Genomic DNA, 18,871 nt, shown 5'->3' with positions numbered 1-18,871 from the left:
TGCCGAGTCTTCATTTATTCACTCTAATTTAAGGTTTCGCGTGCCAATAATATATTTTAACCTTTTTAGAAGGTCTCTTTCTATAAGTCTATAATATATAACTAAACTATTCTTGTATGTAAAGTAAATAAGGTTTTTTAAATGTTTAAGGAGCTTTATTTAAAATTAAATTAAAATGCAGAGCCCCCTGGACCAGTGGCCAGGACGTGGGCAGTGTGAGTGCGACAGAAAATCAGCTCACGTGCCACCTTCAGCACACGTGCCATAGGTTGCCTATTCCTGCCCTAAGTATTAGCTGAGTCCCAGGGGGCTCTGTCCGATTGCAGGAAGGCAAGCAATGTGTGTTGTTAACCCCAATCACAAATCCCTGACACAATACAGGTAGGCAGTGTTGTGGTATAACCTGTTGGTCCCGGGATATTCGAGAGACAAGGTGGGTGAGGTAATATCTTTTATTGGACAAATTCTGTTGGCAAGAGACACACTTTTGAACGTATACAGAGCTCTTTAATGCACAAGAGCTTCTCTCTCACCCCAAAAGAAGTTGGTCCAGTAAAAGATATTACCTCACCCACCTTGTCTACATAATACAGATGTCAGCCCCTTAAAAGCTGTGCATTAGAAGAGACAAGAGGGTCTGCAGGAAAGCAGCTGCAACTAGTCCCCAGGAGAATGGGATACCAAGGTTGACCTCGGCCTACCTACTTGGATGAGGCAAATGCTATGGTTAGCATTCCAAAGACAATGCATGTTTAGGTTTGTGTTATTTTTAACCCTGTGCTCTCTGGTGTTTCTATGGATAAATAAAACATTCTCTGGTTTTCATACTGGCCACCAGTTCCTGGAAAGAAGTTTACAGCATTTCCAAACCCAGTCAAGCCTCATGAGGTACTACAGCTGGTGGGCAGCAAGGGATGTATCCTCGTGTTTCAGTCTACAGTGAGGTGAACTGCAGTATTTCGCTCTAAGAGCAGATGTAGGCATTTCACATGGAAAGTGCACGTATGGAGAAAGAAAGGCCAAAGACAGCTCACTCCTCAAACCGTAACGCACATATATACCTTTAAAGAATGGTGCCACTTAGCTTCAGTAACCCTGAGCCGCCTTTCTGAAGCTCATCTCTGAAAGTCTCCTTAAAGGGCGGCTTTCTTTAGAATGCCTTCAAATTTACAAACACATGCATATTTAACTTTACAGGATGACCAGTACCACCCAACAGAAGTGTCTCCAAAACTGGAGATGTGAAGTGTCCATTCCCTGTAGCTACACTGAAGTCAACACATTGAACACTGTGAAATGGATTTAAAAATCCTTTCAAGTTTGGTTTGTATGACAGTTACTCAGCTTGCATGAGCCATAACTGCCAAGAACACTAACCTACTGCAGTTTCCCAGCAGCCACAACACCCACAGACTGAAAGATTTTGGAAAATGTGCCAGAAACCATGGAAAGCGGGGAGGGGGCATGGAGACCCTGAACGGCTCTTTCCTTGCTCTCAAGTGAGGACAGATCAGGCGAGACATTGCAGATGCAGTTCAGCAAAACTTTGCTTTTGAACAATAATTGTATAATCCATAAGAGGTAATGTTTACTCCTGTCTTTAGGCAGAGGCTTAAGAGCCAGTTCAGATTTCCCCAGACAGGAAGAGGAAGTGGGAAAACCAAAGAAATCACTCTGTTAGAGCAACTGTTAAACATTTAGTTATAGTAAAAACAACAACACATTAAGTAGCACTTTTCTAATCAAGGTATCTTATTTATTCAGTTTGATCAACACATATTAGCAACAAAAATAAGGAAGTTCACTCCTTTTTACTATCAGTAGCCCTACAGAACTAGCACAGCTACCAGGGAGCAGGATAGAATCTAGGGTGGCTAGTGCATTAGTAATGCACCCTCAATTCCCAATGCAGGGAACAACTCTGCCCTTTGTTATACTTGTGTAACCTCACTGAAGACAATATAGCTATGAAAAGGGTAGAATTTGGACACAATTTTATTATTAGTGACTATGCATTAATTACAAAGAGCACAGACAGATTTAAATCCCAGATTAAATTTGCAGGGCTAGAATTTAAATTTTCTCTAAAGTCCAAGTTTTATAGTGTCAGAGATACAAATATGCAACCCAACAATAAAAAAAACCCTACTACTATTATAAAGTGTCAATGTTCAGAGCAGATCACCACTTTAGGGTCCTCGCACTAGCAAAAGAAAGTGAATTCTAAGCAGAGACTCTAGAAAGTCTTTTTCTACCTACGTACTGAAAGCACAATGGAGCAGCAGCAGCATTTACTTTAAATTGGATGCTCTGTGCAGTCAAGTTAGATCTTAAATATTTACGTTACAAAGTGTGTGTTTGTTAAACGTTGTTAATACTAGACAAATATGGCATTAAGGATGTTCAATTTTAAAAAAATATCAGATGGAGGCTTCAACTCTCACTTTAGAGAAAGTTTACCTGATGTAAACAATTCTCTAGTGAGACATTATATTGAACACACAATTTCATGAGGAAGTCAGTAATGAAGAGCCTAGCTCTGCAGTTACTGAATTCTCTAGCAAGACTCTCATTGCCTTCTAAAGTCCAGGATTTCACCCCATATATTCTTAAGCCTGTCATTTTTTTCTCTCATTAAGAATGTAAGTGCCAGCAGGCCCACATGAGACTCCTCCAGAAATGGACAGAGAGATTAAGGACAAAAATAAAAACCACTAAGAAGCAAAACCTAGTCTGTTAAAGTTCTATTTGTATTTAAAAAGGAAGTCATGTCACTGAATGAAAAACTGCCAACACTAAGTTTCAGCCTACAAAAAAGTTATCCTGAACAATAGTCCCTTCTCCCCCCACCCTATCCCCCAAAAAAATAAATAAAAAGGAAGAAGTGCTGACAGACAAAATATTTCACATTAAAATTATGACAGAAAAGTAAGGTATTAGCATTTTGGAGATCTGTAACCCATACCAGATAAGCTTTGCTTGTATGTATTAAAAAGCCACCCACCACCACAACCAAGCCATACAAGAGATCATTGGACACCAAACTGCATTTCCCATAAGAACCAGGAAGGACTGGTATTCTCATCTATTAAAAATAAATTAAGTATCTTACGTTTGTAGATCAGTACAGAAGTAGTGAGCTAAGTGAGGAGAATGATGGTCCAGTGGTTTGGGCACTAACCTGGGACTCAAGGGGCCAGAGGTCAATTCCTTGCTCCACCATAGACTTCTTTTGGCAAGTCACTCTAGCCTCTGTACCTCAGCTCCTCATTTGTGAAATGGTGATAATAGCACTTCCCTACCTCACAAGGACATCAAGAGAAGAAATAAATTACAGACACTCAGATTCTACAGTAATGGGAGCCATACAAGTACCTGAGCTAGATAGAAGCTACAACTCCATTAACTAGTATTCATGATCAGACCCAACATCTAGCATAATCCTTTGCAGATTTCTTGAGCATTACTAAAAAATTTTAAAATGCATTTTAAAATGATAAGATAACATCAGTGAAATACACCATTGTCACAGGATAGTAGCCTCCTGCTACTATACTAATGCCAAGGCGGGTGAAGTAATATCTTTTATTGGACCAACTTCCGTTGGTGAAAGAGATGAGCTTAGGTCTGTGTAGCTTAAAAGTTTGTCTCTTTCACCAACAGAAGTTGGTCCAATAAAAGACGTTACCTCACCCATCTTGTCTCTCTAATATCCTGGGACCTATGTGGCTACAACATCATATCAATGCCAATGCATTTATGAATAACAAAACATTTATTTCCAAGCCAAGAGATACTGACCCTGGAGAATATTCTATTGCAATTACTATATTTCTGTTTGTATCCAAGGTCTGTTGTAGAATTAGTTTTGTTTGGACATTTAGTGACTTGCTGCACTCCGACTGGCTTAAAGGGCACACCTTCTGGTCAGTGAAACACCCAGTATTGTAAGTGCTATTTCCGAAGGTAAGGCTTCTTTACCTGCCAATCATGAGAACTCATCCCAATATCAGAGTGGTCCTCTCCTCCTGTGGATCACCATCAGTAGGTAGATTCTGTAGGCCAAACTATGCATTCAGTAATACTATTTTTGTATACACTATTGCTTGTGTGAAATGAAGTCAGCTTGCCAGCCAGCAGATCTCTGCTTGGGGATATCAGTGTTTCAAAGAGTTTATAGTTTTGTTCTCTCAGACTATATTAACTATTCAACGAGGATTTTAGAATAAAAATGCGTTGCGATAAAATTTAAGTAAGTCCCATCTTTTAACATAAGAACAGCTGTACCGGGTCAGACCAAAGGTCCATCTAGCCCAGTATCTGTCTACCGACAGTGGCCAATGCCAGGTGCCTCAGAGGGAGTGAACCTAACAGGCAATGATCAAGTGATCTCTCTCCTGCCATCCATCTCCATCCTCTGACGAACAGAGGCTAGGGACACCATTCTTACCCATCCTGGCTAATAGCCATTTATGGACTTAGCCACCATGAATTTATCCAGTCCCCTTTTAAACACTGTTATAGTCCTAGCCTTCACAACCTCCTCAGGTAAGGAGTTCCACAAGTTGACTGTGCGCTGCGTGAAGAAGAACTTCCTTTTATTTGTTTTAAACCTGCTGCCTATTAATTTCATTTGGTGACCCCTAGTTCTTGTATTATGGGAATAAGTAAATAACTTTTCCTTATCCACTTTCTCAACATCACTCATGATTTTATATACCTCTAACATATCCCCCCCTTAGTCTTCTCTTTCCCAAGCTGAAGAGTCCTAGCCTCTTTAATCTTTCCTCATATGGGACCCTCTCCAAACCCAACCAATCCAACATTTCCCTCAGCAAAAGCAGAAGAATGCTAATTAATCATTTTACTTGTAAACCAGAACAATGGGACAAGGAAATAGTGGCAGATGTGGGCATTCAAAACGCCCTTGTAACAGGGTCACTTTTCAGTGTAGAAACACATTTCCTTACTGTAGTGATTTTTAAACAGTGCAGTTTTAACACTCCATTAATGGATTCTTTACATTTCGAGTACATTTTCCACTAAGAAAGAAATGTAAAGTTAGGCTTGCTGAAATTGTAAACTTTGAACCTGAGCTATGGGTTAGCAGCATTTGCAAGCTCCAACTTCACCAGCTAGACTTGTAAACTCCTTGAACAAACAGCTGCAGACACGCACAACACAGTTAATACAGTCTCAAAACACAGATGTTCTGCAGTAATCTCCAGGTAATAAGGGCCCCATTGTACTAGGTGGTCTGCACACATACGTGGAGACCGGACCCCACGAGGATACTGCAAACTAATTTGCAGAAAGGGGGAAAAAAGACAAAGTAAAAAATAGGAAAGAAAAGATTGCATGTGTGTTTGGGGATTAAAATAAGCGAACAGGTACACAATCTAACAATGTTCAGAATTTGATGGTTCTGAAGTTAAAAAACCCCTCTAAACACACGCTGTCACCAACCACCTAACCAACATTAGATGATTTCTCTTTAAAAAACCCACAAAAACGATTTCTACTGTGAAGCCTACAAGGTGGTGGTAGACAGCCTTACGAATTAGTTCAAGGAGGACATTTCATGCATTGGGGCAGTGCAAAAGAAAGCAGAGACATCTGCTGAAGTTCAAGACTGAACTAAATAGAGTAACTGGAGTATTCCAAGCTTAATGCTGAAGTATGGGCTTTGGTGGGATAAAGTTTGAGACTCAACCAATAATGGCTTGTTTGCTTCCTACTGTTGACTGTTAATCTGCATCTTTCCCTCTTTCTTATGCAACTGATGCCCTGACTCAACACACACACACACACACACACACACACACAGTTAAGCACAAGCATAAATATTTGTAGGATTAGGACCTTAGCCTATAACCTACTCAAAAAAACTGCTATGCTGGAGCAGACCAACAATCCATCTAGAATCATGTCACTTGATAGTCAGATACTTCAAAGAAAGGTACAAGAAATCCTGAAGTGGATATCTTACAATAAAAGAAGTTTCTTCCTAATCAACTCAGTCAGATGCTAGTTTATGCTGTACATAGAAAAGTTTGTATCCCGTCCTAAACCCTCACTAATGTAATGAGAACACAGAGTTATCCACGTAAGTGACCATTTCTTTTTTGAAATCCTGCTAAACGCTTGGCCTACAATGGCAAAGCCACTGAACAAGTTATGTTTTCAATACACCAGCCACTCCCCCGAAAATACAGAGATCATGTGATTTTTTTTAAAAAACAAATTCATCTTGAAAAAATGAATATACATGTTTAAGAAAGCAGACCAATCATTTAAGAAGTGATCAGTAGTGGAAAAATACCAGACACACAGGTCTAGTTCTTCCAAAAGGTGTGCCAGAAAGGCATGCAAGGTAGTATGACCCTCATATCTCAAACAAGAGGTTATACTCATGAAGGGAAAGGATTAATTAGGACCCAGTGTGTACTTTGTGGATAAACTGGGGCTAAGACCTTGAAGCCATAAAAACTGCAGAGACAAAAAAACAAACAATGAAGATAAAACAGGCCAAATGAGCATTTCTAGAGCAGTAGTTCTCAACCCGCAGCTCACTTGCAGATCAATCAGTACATGGGGCAACCATGGGCCACAGCTATCCCGAAAAAGGTATATTAGAATTGGAAGAGGTTCAGAAAAAGGCAACAAAAATTATTAGGGGTATGGAACGGCTTCCTATGAGGAGAGATTAATAAGACTGGGACTTCTCAGCTTGGAAAAGAAACTGCTAAGGGGAGATATGATTGAGGTCTATACATTCATGACTGGTGTAGAGAAAGTAGATAACGAAGTGTTGTTTACTCCTTCTCATAACACAAGAACTACAGGTCACCACATAAAATTAATAGGCAGCAGGTTTAAAACAAACAAAAGGAAGTATTTCTGTACACAGTCAACCTGTCCAACTCCTCGCCACAGGATGTTGTGAAGGCCAAGACTATAACAGGGTTCAAAAAAATAACAGGGTTCAAAAAATAAATTCATGGAGGACAGGTCCATCAATGGCTACTAGCCAGGATGAGCAGGAATGGTGTCTCTAGATTCTGTTTGCCAGAAGCTGGGAATGAGCGACAGGGGATGGATCACTGGACGATTCCCTGTTCTGTTCATTCCCTCTGGGGCACCTGGCATTGGCCACTGTCTGAAGACAGGATACCGGGCTAGATGGACCTTTGGTCTGACCCAGTAGAGCCATTCTTATATGACATCCTTAAGGCCATACAGGGTCATATATGTATTCTATGGATGTGGCCCACATAACACAGAGTATCAGAGGGATAGCCGTGTTAGTCTGGATCTGTAAAAGCAGCAAAGAATCCTGTGTTACCTTATAGACTAACAGACGTATTGGAGCATGAGCTTTCATGGGTGAATACTCACTTCGTCGGATGCATGCATGTATTCACCCACAAAAGCTCATGCTCCAATACGTCTGTTAGTCTATAAGGTGCCACAGGATTCTTTGCTGCTATAACACAGAGAGCTGCATATAGGGCCCATAATGGTAAATAGGTTGAGAATCACTGTTTTAGAATATTGATGTCTCTTCCTCTAGATTTTTCTCCTTCTGGAAATACAATGAAGCTGCTCTTTGACATAACACAGAATGAGGTTTCTGTACATTTTCCTAATCTGGACTTCACATGAATTGGTATAAGGCCCTTTCAGAGAAGAGGAGTTGGTACAGTACCGACATTTGTAAGGAAATACTGGGGGACCTCGCTGAAATTAAGTGGGACACATTCTACTTTCAAACATGGTGCTTGATCCCTCCACCAGGTTAATGGCATTACTTGCTTGAGTAAAGGGCCAGAAAACTGAGAATATGAAAAGATAAAGAGTTAACTTTATTAACATTTATTAAAACAACATGACCATATTACATTTAATATACTAGCAATACATGAATTTGCAGGACTAAGAAGGTTAGAAGTTACTATTTTAATATACAATTTCCCCAATATTTCCATATATAGGCAATAGCCTTCTGTAAACTGCAAAGCTGTATAGTGCCACTTACACCAATTGCACCATGCAATAAACAAAATTTGAGAAAATGTTTTCACACTTTTTGTTCTGCTGTGCGTAAATTACCTAACATTTTTGCTGCTGACAGTATGGAGTCAAAAAAAATATCAAATTTCCTACAGAAGTTACATCACACATTACTAACGTCACTACGATTTAAGAACATGTTGGTTTTCTTACAGTATTTGTTTCTCTGGAAAGATATTGAGCAGCACTGTTGGCTGATGTGAGGACCAAAACTAGGACATTTTAAAAAACAAAAACATTTGCTGCAGACACACTGAAAAATAATTTAAAAAAGGAGGGACACACACTGTGGGTTCTGTTCCAAAAAGTGTTCCTGTTAAGAAGCCCTTGTACTGAGAAAAGTATTCAAGAACTTGTATGTCCACACATCTCTTATAGCAGGATGGAAGAAAGGAGATCATTGTGTGTCACTGATGAAGTCTGCAAATTAAACAAAAATTGGGGGAGTGGTAAAGAATGAAGAGGACAAGTCACTGATACAGGGAAATCTGGATCACTTGGTAAATTGAGCACAAACAATATGCATTTTAATATGGCTAAATATAAATGTATCTATTTAAGAACAAAGAATGTAGGCCATACTTACATGACGAGGGACTCTATCCTTGGAAGCAGTTATTCTGAAAGAGATTTGGAGTCATGGTGGATAATCATCTGAACATGAGCTCCCAATGTGACACTGTGCCCAAAAGAGCTAATACAATCCTGGAATGCATAAATAGGGGATTCTCATGTAGATGTAGGGAGGTTATTTTACCTATAAGTGGCACCGGTGCAAAAATTGCTGGAATACTGTGTCCAGTTCTGATGTCCACAATTCAAGAAAGATGTTGATGAACTGGAGAAGGTTCAGAGAAGAGCCACAAGAATGATTAAAAGAAGATTAGAAAACATGGTTCATAGTGAGACTCAAAGAGCAAAACTGATTTAGCTTGACAAAGACAAGGTTAAGCGGTGACTTGATTGCAGTCTGTAACATCTACAAGGGGAACAAATATTTAATAATGGCCTCTTCAGTCTAGCAGAGAAAGGTATAGTATGATCCAGTGGCTGGAAGCTGAAGCTACACAAACTCAGACTGGAAATAAAGCATAAATCTGTAACAGTGAGAGTAATTAACCACTGAACAGTTTGCAAAGGGTTGTGTTGGATTTCACATCACTGACAATTTTTAAATCAAGATTGGGAGTTTTTCTACAAGATCTACACTGGACATTATTTTGGGGAAGCTCTCTGGCCTGTTATACAGGAGGTCAGACTAGATGATCACAATGGTCCCTTCTGGCCTTGGAATCTAGGAGATGATAATCTTGGCAGGAGAAGAGCTGTTTTAACTTGTAGTCAGTTCAACTAAGGTAAATACACACAGTATCTTAAGATTCACTTTCCTTCTCTGCTTGCACAACTGGGTTGAAGGAGAGAGACCCTCTTCAGTACATAAACAAATAATGAGCTCTGCATATTAGAGGCAGTGACTACATTGAGTTTCAGAGAGGTAGCCCTGGTAGTCTGTATCCACAAAAACAATGAGGAGTCCGGTAGCACCTTGTTAGTCTTTAAGGTGACACTGGACTCCTCATTGTTTTTATGAGGAGTTTGTTTCTCAGACCCTGATCATATTTTTAAGAGAAATAAATCTTAAATTCATTTCAAATGCAGTCACTCTCAAGTGTCTTTTACCCACAGCAGAAAGAATCAATATATAAATATCCTATGTATTTGAAAACTATATTTTTCTTCTGAGAATTAGGAAGTAAGGAGAGATTTAATCTCCAGTAGGACCCAGTCATATCCCAACACCTGAGGAGACCTCAATAACGAGCCTTTTGGGAACAGATGTTTCCAGTTCCAGGAAAAACTAATTTGCATTGAAACAAAACATCCCCAGTGACTCCAGAAGAAACACTGCAGGTTCAGTTACCTTGATTTTGTTTTTAAGCAACTTTCATTTGAGTCTTTTTATAAAGACACTTTGTACAAATTTCTGCACAAAATTAAATCAGGGTCACAGTACATTCAGGCTCACTGCAAATTATCCTAAATAGGAGAATGGAGGAAGAACATGCCATTTAAGTTTTCTATGCAAACATAATACAGGGTAAACTGTTTTCAAACCCATTGCATTCATTCAATCTAGCTATATACCACATACTTAAAAAAAAAAAAACACAGTTGCCACTGTAGTCCTGTTATGATAAATACAGTCTTAACACAAAAGACTGACGTTTTGGTAAAGAGCAGGATTTTGCAAGAGACACTTAACATTTCGCTAACATCCCCATGTGTCATTCACAAAACTACAAGAATATAGTTAACTTTTTAAAGGGGTAGATTTTTGTCTGGACACAAAGACCATCACCACATACAAACCACTGGTCACATTATATGCCTATAGTACATTGATGTCTATAAGAGATTTTAAAAGTCCAAGTATTTTGCATTACATTAGATCAGTGTCTTAATTAATTTTGAAATACAGGAATAGAAGAGCTAGCCAAATTGCTACCTACAGTTTATTTGTATCATAGCAGCGTAGCCAGGGGACACTACAGAATCCTGCACACATTACTTCATCTTGATCAGAGAACGATGTTCAGAAAGAGAACGCATGTTGCATGCTGGAACTCACATTTTTCCAGACAGTGGCTCCAACTGGTTTATTCAATGAAATTTGTGCATCACTCTGACTCCTAAAAAGCAGTCAAAAAGGACTGTCTGTTGGGCAAAGTTTTGGCATCTCTGGAATATGAAACCAAAAATAAGAGATATACTCACAGCACACATACTGCCAGAAAGAATTCAGCTCTACAGAAGAATTTGCAAGATCTTTAATATTCTTCTATGAAAAATGCCAATTTTGTTATGTTTAGGGTAAAAGTGAAACTCCTGCCAGACAGAGGGAAGTGTCTATGTCCTATTGTCAGTGTAGCATATGTGCTCAGTACATTTTCTGCACAAATACAATTGGACTAGTTAAGACATTCACCTGTAGACTCACTGCTATGTAAAGCCAGATCAAGATGGATAGGCATATCCATCTGCATTTACTATGCAGCATTTCCCCAAAACATCATCCTAGCTGTTTTGTTCAATGCAAATGAGGCCTCTAGCAGATTTCTAAATACTGGGCAATCAATTGAATCCCTCTTGCCTCACAGATCCTGTACATTCCCTATCTGTTCTGGAAGAACATTTGGACATATTACCAATGGGTAAATCAGAGCTACCTTGTCCTTAAACTCCTGAAAACAAGCGTTGGTGCTGGGTAAAGGTAACACCACAATCATACTTGAAGGGATTCATTCTGAGGGAGCCTGCCACATTAAAAATCCTGGCTTCATTTTCTACCATGTTCTTTCCATGGAATGTCCCTATTGTCTGAAGTGATATAAAGTTATTTTTTCCCAAATGCAAGCTATGCAGAGGATGTGCCCTTATTTAGCCATTAAGGACCTCAAAACAGAAAAATACATGTTCTCAGAACCACAGGGCTCAGTTACTGTAGTTCCTCTGAAAAGGCCTACATATCACTTGCAGATTCAGAATCCTGCAACATGCTGCTCAATGGTTTGAACTATGATCTTACGTTCTATATGCCACAGTCTAGAAATGAAAGACTGGCTTTAAAACCCAACAATACCAATTTAAGGCCAATTAACAGACAGACCTTGCCTACATTCCAGATCCTCCTCCGCCTTGTCCTGATTTATATCTTCATGCACCTCTCTCAGAGATCCCACCATTTCATTTTATATCTCACCTGCATTTTGCAGACAAGAAGCTCAGCAACCAATACAGTTTGGGCTACTGATCATGTTCAACTTCCATTGACAGCTCTACGACTTATATTGCAGCACAGTTGAATTGCACTTGCAGGGTTTTTTAAAATGCAAACAGTATCATCTCATGCCAAAAGCCAGCTCATATTATTCAGAAGAACACCGCAATTGAGGGTTTACAATGCCCTTTGAACTTTCTGTAAATGTTTTTACAATATTCTCTGACCCCTAAAGATTTGCAGGCTTGTGTACCAAGCGGGTAAGTGGACTCTATGCTTCTGTGCACAGGTGGGCAATTTTTCCATTGTTCCCCTTCCCTCCCTGATGTACAAACACTTTGGGAATGAGGAATAGTTATGATCATGCTTAAGGCCTTACAAAATTCACAGTCCATTTTGGTGAATTTCACGGTCACAGGATTTTTTTAAATTGTAAATTTCACAATTTCAGCTATTTAAATCTGAAATTTAGCAGTGTTGTAGTTGTTGTGCAGGAGAGTTGCAAGGTTATTGTAGGGAGGGTTGCAGTACTGCTACCCTTACTTCTGCTGGTGGCAGCGCTGCCTTCAGAGCTTAGCAGCTGGAGAGCGGCGGCTGCTGGCTGGGAGCCCAGCTGTGAAGGCAGAGCCACCACCAGTAGCAATGCAGAAGTAAGGATAGCATGGTATGGTACTGCCATCCTTACTTCTGTGCTTCTCCTTGCAAAGCTGGGCCTTCAGTCCAGTGCCACCACGGTCCGGTCACCCAGCTCTGAAGGCAGCAGCGCAGAAGTAAAGGTAGCATGGTATGGTATTGCCACCCTTACTTCTACACTGCTGCTGGTGGGGCACTGCCTTGAGAGCTGGGCACCCGGCCAACAGCTGCCACTCTCTGGCCACCCAGCTCTGAAGTCAATGCAGAAGTAAGGGTGACCCCTCCCCCGCAATTCCCTTTTGGGCCAGGACTCCCAATCTGAGAAACGCTGGTCTCCCCCATGAATTCTGTATAGTATAGTGTAAACACACACAAAAGACCAGATTTCACAGTCTGAGACATGTTTTTCATGGCTGCGAATTTGGCAGGGCCCTAATCATGCTGTCGAACAAAGGGGCCTGAATGTTTCCTTCCATCATCTCTAGGACAGATATCTGATCACACAAATTCCGTGGAATTAGAACAACCCTGAAAAAAACATTATGACTTGATTTTATAGTGTACAGAGGAATGAGCCAAGGCAGATTCCTATAGCAGGGGGAAGCAGGCATCCCTTCACAGGAGTTACCACAGCTGAGAGTGCAATCACACTGATCCAATGCATGGTGGCAAAACTCCTAGATGGTGGGTGCTGTGAAAGCGCAAATACCTATCAGAACAAGATTCTATTCTGTTTAAATGCACAAGACCATGGGCACACTGAAAGCTTTAAACAACCAGTTTAAAAGTCAGTCTGACCCTTAATAGGCAGTCAGTAGAGGGAACCATAATATGACGACAACTGCTCAATCGTGTGATTGGATGGTATACAGTGCTGCATTCTACATCCCACAGTAAAACAGAAGAGCCGGGCTGAAAGCCTTACAGGGAATTTATAATACTCAGGCCTTGCAATCATGAGTTGCTGTTGAACGAATATCTCAGCCTAAGGGCCAATGGTACTTTGGAACTGCTTATGGATTGAGTGCAAACTGTGCAGTTGACAAAAACCTTTTCTATCCCATATGGGGACTGCTCATGGAAAATGCATGGTCAGATACATTACCAAGTTTCTTAAAGGTAATAGTAATAGGTAATAATTAGAGATATACCAATCTCCTAGAACTGGAAGGGACCTTGAAAGGTCATTGAGTCCAGCCCCCTGCCTTCACTAGCAGGACCAATTTTTTGCCCCAGATCCCTAAGTAGCCTCCTCAACGATTGAACTCACAACCCTGGGTTTAGCAGGCCAATGCTCAAACCACTGAGCTATCCCTCCCACCAGAGGGATAACCCTGTCTCAGAACTCTACATGCTCCCCCTACACAACTAGGAGCACAAAGACAGCTTATCAATGGTCCCTGCCCCTCAACAAGATTTCTATGTTGAGTTTAAGAATGAGCCCACAACACACCTGGATAGCACTTTCACATACACAGCCTACAGAGATAGCAGGGGACACTGGCTAAAGGATGAATCAATGTATTGGTATACAGAGGGTTCCTTCCAGGTTCAGAAGAGATCTTGCTAAAAACACACTTGCACTAAGCAATAAACAAGATACAATTTCAAGGGACACATTTCAAAACCCTCGGTAATCACACACAAATGTCCACCGTGCTCTCCAAATTCACCATTAGAACTTCATGCAGAATGAAGACAGACTATTTAAAAGTACCTTATGGTTTAATCTTATTAATTCTCACCTTGAGTTACCAACTGCACCAGATAAGAGGTTAGATTTTTCTATAGTTACAGTTTTCTGAAGTGTATATATAATCAGGGCCCTTTGCATACTGCAGCTCAGCAGAACATACCTCTTGCTGTATGTGGCATCTGGTTCACATTCATGAATTCCTCTATTCAACTAGTAGAGTTCCTCAGCCCTTGTCCTGAGAAGAGTCACTGTTAACCAGTCAGCAGCTACAGAGCCCTACTGAATGAGAGTCAGGAAGAAGGAAAAAAGTTCACCAGCAGTAACTCTGATTATCTGAATGTATTGCCTCCACAAAGGCTCTTCCTCCTTACAAAGTGGAAGTAATTCAGCTCCAAGTAAGTATTGTGGCTGTAGAGAGGAACTGAGGCTTAGTTAAAAGGAGGTGGGGTATTTTATACATAACATAAGGCTAGAAGACACCAATTGTGACCATCTAGTCTGATCTTCTGCATAATACAGGACTTCCCTGAATTTATTCCTGTTTGAATTACAGCTTATCTTTCACAAAAGCATCTAAACTTGGATTCTCCATCACTGGGAACTTTTCGGGGGGGGGGGGGGGGGTGTTAAATATAAGATATGCAACTTCAGCTACGCTATTCATGTAGCTGAAGTCGAAGTATCTTAGTTCGACTTACCTGGCTGTCCTCACGGAGGCAAGTCAAGCGCCGCGGCTCCCCCGTTGACTCCACTTACTACTCCTGCCGAGGTGGAGTACGGGCATTGATTCGGGGATCGATTTAGCATGTCTAGACAAGACGCAATAAATCGATCCCGATAGATCGATCACTACCCACCAATCTGGCGGCTAGTGTAGATGTGGCCTTAGTGTTAAAAATGTATGCCTTATTTCCAGTCTCCTCCGCCCAAGTCATTTTCAGAGTCACTGCTTCACAAGATACAGTCCTCCGTCTTGTAAGTATGGCCTGCATTCTTTGTTCATAAATGTATACATTCATATTCAGCTGTACTAAAACACATATTGTTCGCTCCTGCCCAACTAGCAAAGTGATCCATATCACTCTATCAGTGGCATACCCTCTGCATTATTTACTACTTCCGCAATTTGTGTGTCATTTGTAAGTTTTATCAGTGATTGTTTCTAGTGGGATCCCCCTGGTATGAGTTCTTGGTCCTTTACTATTTAACGTTTTTATTAATGACCTGACAGAAAACAGAGTCACTCAACAATGATTCCTCATTTGCAATTATTAGACCTGTGTTAGCAAGCTTTTAACCCATTTAATGTGTGCCATATTGATTTTGTATCATTCTAGCTTCTTTATCAAAATGTCATGCTGTACCAAGTCAAATGCCTTACTGAAGTATATTACATCAACATTATTTATCTTCAACCCAAGTTGTATGCTCATCAAAAAAGATATTTAACTGGATAAGAAATATTTTCCAGTAACCCATGTTCATTGGCATTAATTACCCTCCTTTAATTCAGTCCCACATCAGCTGTTCCATTATTTTGCCCATGATGGATGTCATGCTAACAGGCATAAGTTTCCCAACTAATCCCTTTTTAAATATTGGCACAAAATTAGCCTTCTCCCAGTCATCTGGAATTCCCCAGTGCCTGAAGACTTATAGAAAATTTTATATTAACAGTCCAGACTGCCACAACCAGCTTTTTTAGAAATTTCTTGGGTGCAACTTATCTGGACTTGCTGATTTTAAGATGTCTAGCTTTAGTTAAACAGCTACATCTTCCTGAGTTAATGCAAGAATGAAAGCTCTCATTATCATCATATAACACTAGATTTTTCTGCAGTAATTTAGAAAAGCAGGAACAGAAATATTTATTGAACACTTCTACCTTTGCTGATTATTACTGATAATTCTACTATATACATCTAGTAGTGGACCAATACCATTGTTAGGATTCCTTTTATTCCCTCAGTCTACAGAATGAATGGATGTTTTTACCCTTAGATTATATCAAGTGACACATATAGGTCCTTGTATTGGTTAACAAGAAATTCAAGTCCCAAAGACTCTCAGAATCCAATGGGAGGGTACAATTTCTTAGATCTTGAGAATTTTTTTCACCAGAAAATGGACAGGTCCAGGGGTCTCTTTCACATACACGTAGGAATCAGTCTAAACCTTCACAGTTACCAGCATTAGTTCTGATAACACGAGAGTCTAGTATAACTGGAACTGGACAAGAAACAGAGTCAAAGCTCTGTCTTGAGCAAACCTAATATGGTTCCATTTGACAATGTAACACCTCCCAGGACTTTAAGTTTTATTTTAGTATTAAGAAATAAAGAACATAACAGATATGGGTCATACCAATGGTCAATATAGCTCAATATCCCGTCTCTGACAGCAACCAGTGCCAGAGGCGTCACAGGGAATGAACAAAACAAGGCAATTTCGAGTGATCTATCCCATCATTCAGTTTCTGGCAGTTGGAAATTTAGGGACACCCGGAGCATGGGGTTATGTCCTAAACATCTTGGCTAATAGCCGGTGATGTCCTATTCTCCGTGAACTTATCTAGCTCTTTTTTAACACAGTTGTAGTTTTGGTTTTCACCACATCCCCAGGCAATGAGTTCCACAGGATGACTGACTGTGCAGTGTGTGAAGAAATACTTCCTTATATTTGTTTAAGCCTGCTCCTATTAGTTTAATTGGGTGACCCCTTTTTTTTGTGTTATGAGAATGAGTAAATAAGACTTCCTTATTCACTTTCTTCACACCAGTCATGATTTTATAGACTTCTATCATATTCCCCATTTGTCATCTATTTTCTAAAATGAACAGTCCCAGGTTTTTTTAACCTCTCCTCATACAGAAGCTATTCCATACCCCTATCATTTTTGTTGCCCTTCTATGTATCTTTTCCCTTCTAATATCTTTTTTGTAAATGAGGCAACCAGAACTGCATGCATTATTCAAGGTGTGGAGAGACCATAGATTTATATAGTGGCATTATGACATTTTATTTTATTATCTATCCCTTCTTCCTAATGGCTCCTAACATTGTTAGCTTTTTTGACTGCCGCTGCACCCTGAGTGGATGTTTTCAGAGAACTAGCCAAAATGTTTCCAAGATCTCTTTCTTGAGTGGTAACAGCTAATTTAGACCCCACCATTTTGTATATATAGTTGGGATTCTTTTTCCAACATGCATTAATTTGCATTTATTGAATTTCACCTGCCATTTTGTTGCTCAGTCACTCAGCTTAGTGAGATCCCTTTGTAAGCGTTGTCAGAGTGCTACCAGTATGGTGCTTTGCTTTCTTCAATGTTGATATTACTTGGCTGCATGCGTGTGTTCCCTCTGTGTGCTGCCCCAGCTCTGCGCAGATAGCTGACACAGCAGACCCGACAAGAACCCCCAATACCACAGAGTCTAGTAAGGTACAAAGGCACGTCAACCAGGTTTATTGCCGTATTAAACACAGTAATAGTTCCCTGTAGGTTTCTGAGCCTAACTCAGGGCATACTACAAATATGCGCCCATGGTCAATGAACTCGGCTCAGTCAGTGGCGGGACTTTCCACTGCCCCCTCGGCCGGACAAAGACACCGCCCCAGGGATGCATTCTTATACACAGATACAAACAAGTTACACATCACACCTAACATATTAAGGTGCAACCCCTCTATGCAGCAAGGTACAACCCCTTTACGTAGTAAGGTGCCGCCTCTCACCTTGTACATGTTGGTTCAATCAAAACAACTTTAGCCATCATAAGAACATAACATAAGAACATAAGAAAGGCCGTACCGGGTCAGACCAAAGGTCCATCTCAGTGGCCAATGCCAGGTGCTAACAGGCAATGATCAAATGATCTCTCTCCTGCCATCCATCTCCATCCTCTGACGAACAGAGGCTAGGGACACCATTCTTACCCATCCTGGCTAATATCCATTTATGGACTTAGCCACCATGAAAAGAAGAACTTCCTTTATTTGTTTTAAACCTGCTGCCTATTAATTTCATTTTGTATTATGTGAATAAGTAAATAACTTTTCCTTATCCACTTTCTCAACATCACTCATGATTTTATATACCTCTATCATGTCCCCTCTTAGTCTTCTCTTTTCCAAACTGAAGAGTCCTAGCCTCTTTAATCTTTCCTCATATGGGACCTTCTCTAAACCCTAATCATTTTAGTTGCTCTTTCTGAACCTTTCTAGTGCTAGAATATCTTTTTGAGGTGAGGAGACCACATCTGTACACAGTATTATATATTCTCAGTCTTATTCTCTATTTTAATGATTCCTAACATCCTGTTTGCTTTTTGACCGCCTCTGCACACCGTGAACATGACATCTTCAGAGAACTACGATAACTAACTCCTTTTTCTTTTTTTGACTCTCTGTAGCTAAGCCCCATCATGTTGTATGTATAGTTTTTTTCCAATGTGCATTACTTTACATTTATCCACATTAAATTTCATTTGCCATTTTGTTGCCCAATCACTTAGTTTTGTGAGATCTTTTTGAAGTTCTTCACAATCTGCTTTGGTCATGTTACCCTTTTGCCCCTGTCATTGGAATGGGTCAGTCTGTTCCTTGTTATCTGTGTGAAATGTTCAGTATTGGTGTGTCCTGGTACCGTGTTTATGCTTTAATACACTATGTGGATATATGTTTATGCAACATA

General features: G+C 40.2%; 1 protein-coding gene across 9 annotated transcripts in view; it reads right to left on the bottom strand.

Annotated features, from left to right (window-relative positions):
* The window catches only part of ASXL2 (ASXL transcriptional regulator 2), a 228,384-nt gene that overhangs the window by 205,169 nt on the left and 4,344 nt on the right, over positions 1 to 18,871 (bottom strand). Inside the window, exon 2 of one of the 9 annotated variants that reach the window (XM_039531278.1) lies at positions 14,341 to 14,459. The exons of 7 other annotated variants lie outside the window; for them this stretch is intronic. The gene's annotated coding sequence lies outside the window, so the exon portion shown is untranslated. The remainder of the gene's footprint in view (positions 1 to 14,340; positions 14,460 to 18,871) is intronic. One more of the 9 variants, XM_039531279.1, reaches the window with a different exon arrangement.

This window comes from Mauremys reevesii, linkage group 3 (genome assembly GCF_016161935.1).
Source record: "Mauremys reevesii isolate NIE-2019 linkage group 3, ASM1616193v1, whole genome shotgun sequence".
Lineage (NCBI taxonomy): Eukaryota > Metazoa > Chordata > Testudines > Geoemydidae > Mauremys > Mauremys reevesii.
This window is presented reverse-complemented; position numbering and strand designations above follow the sequence as displayed.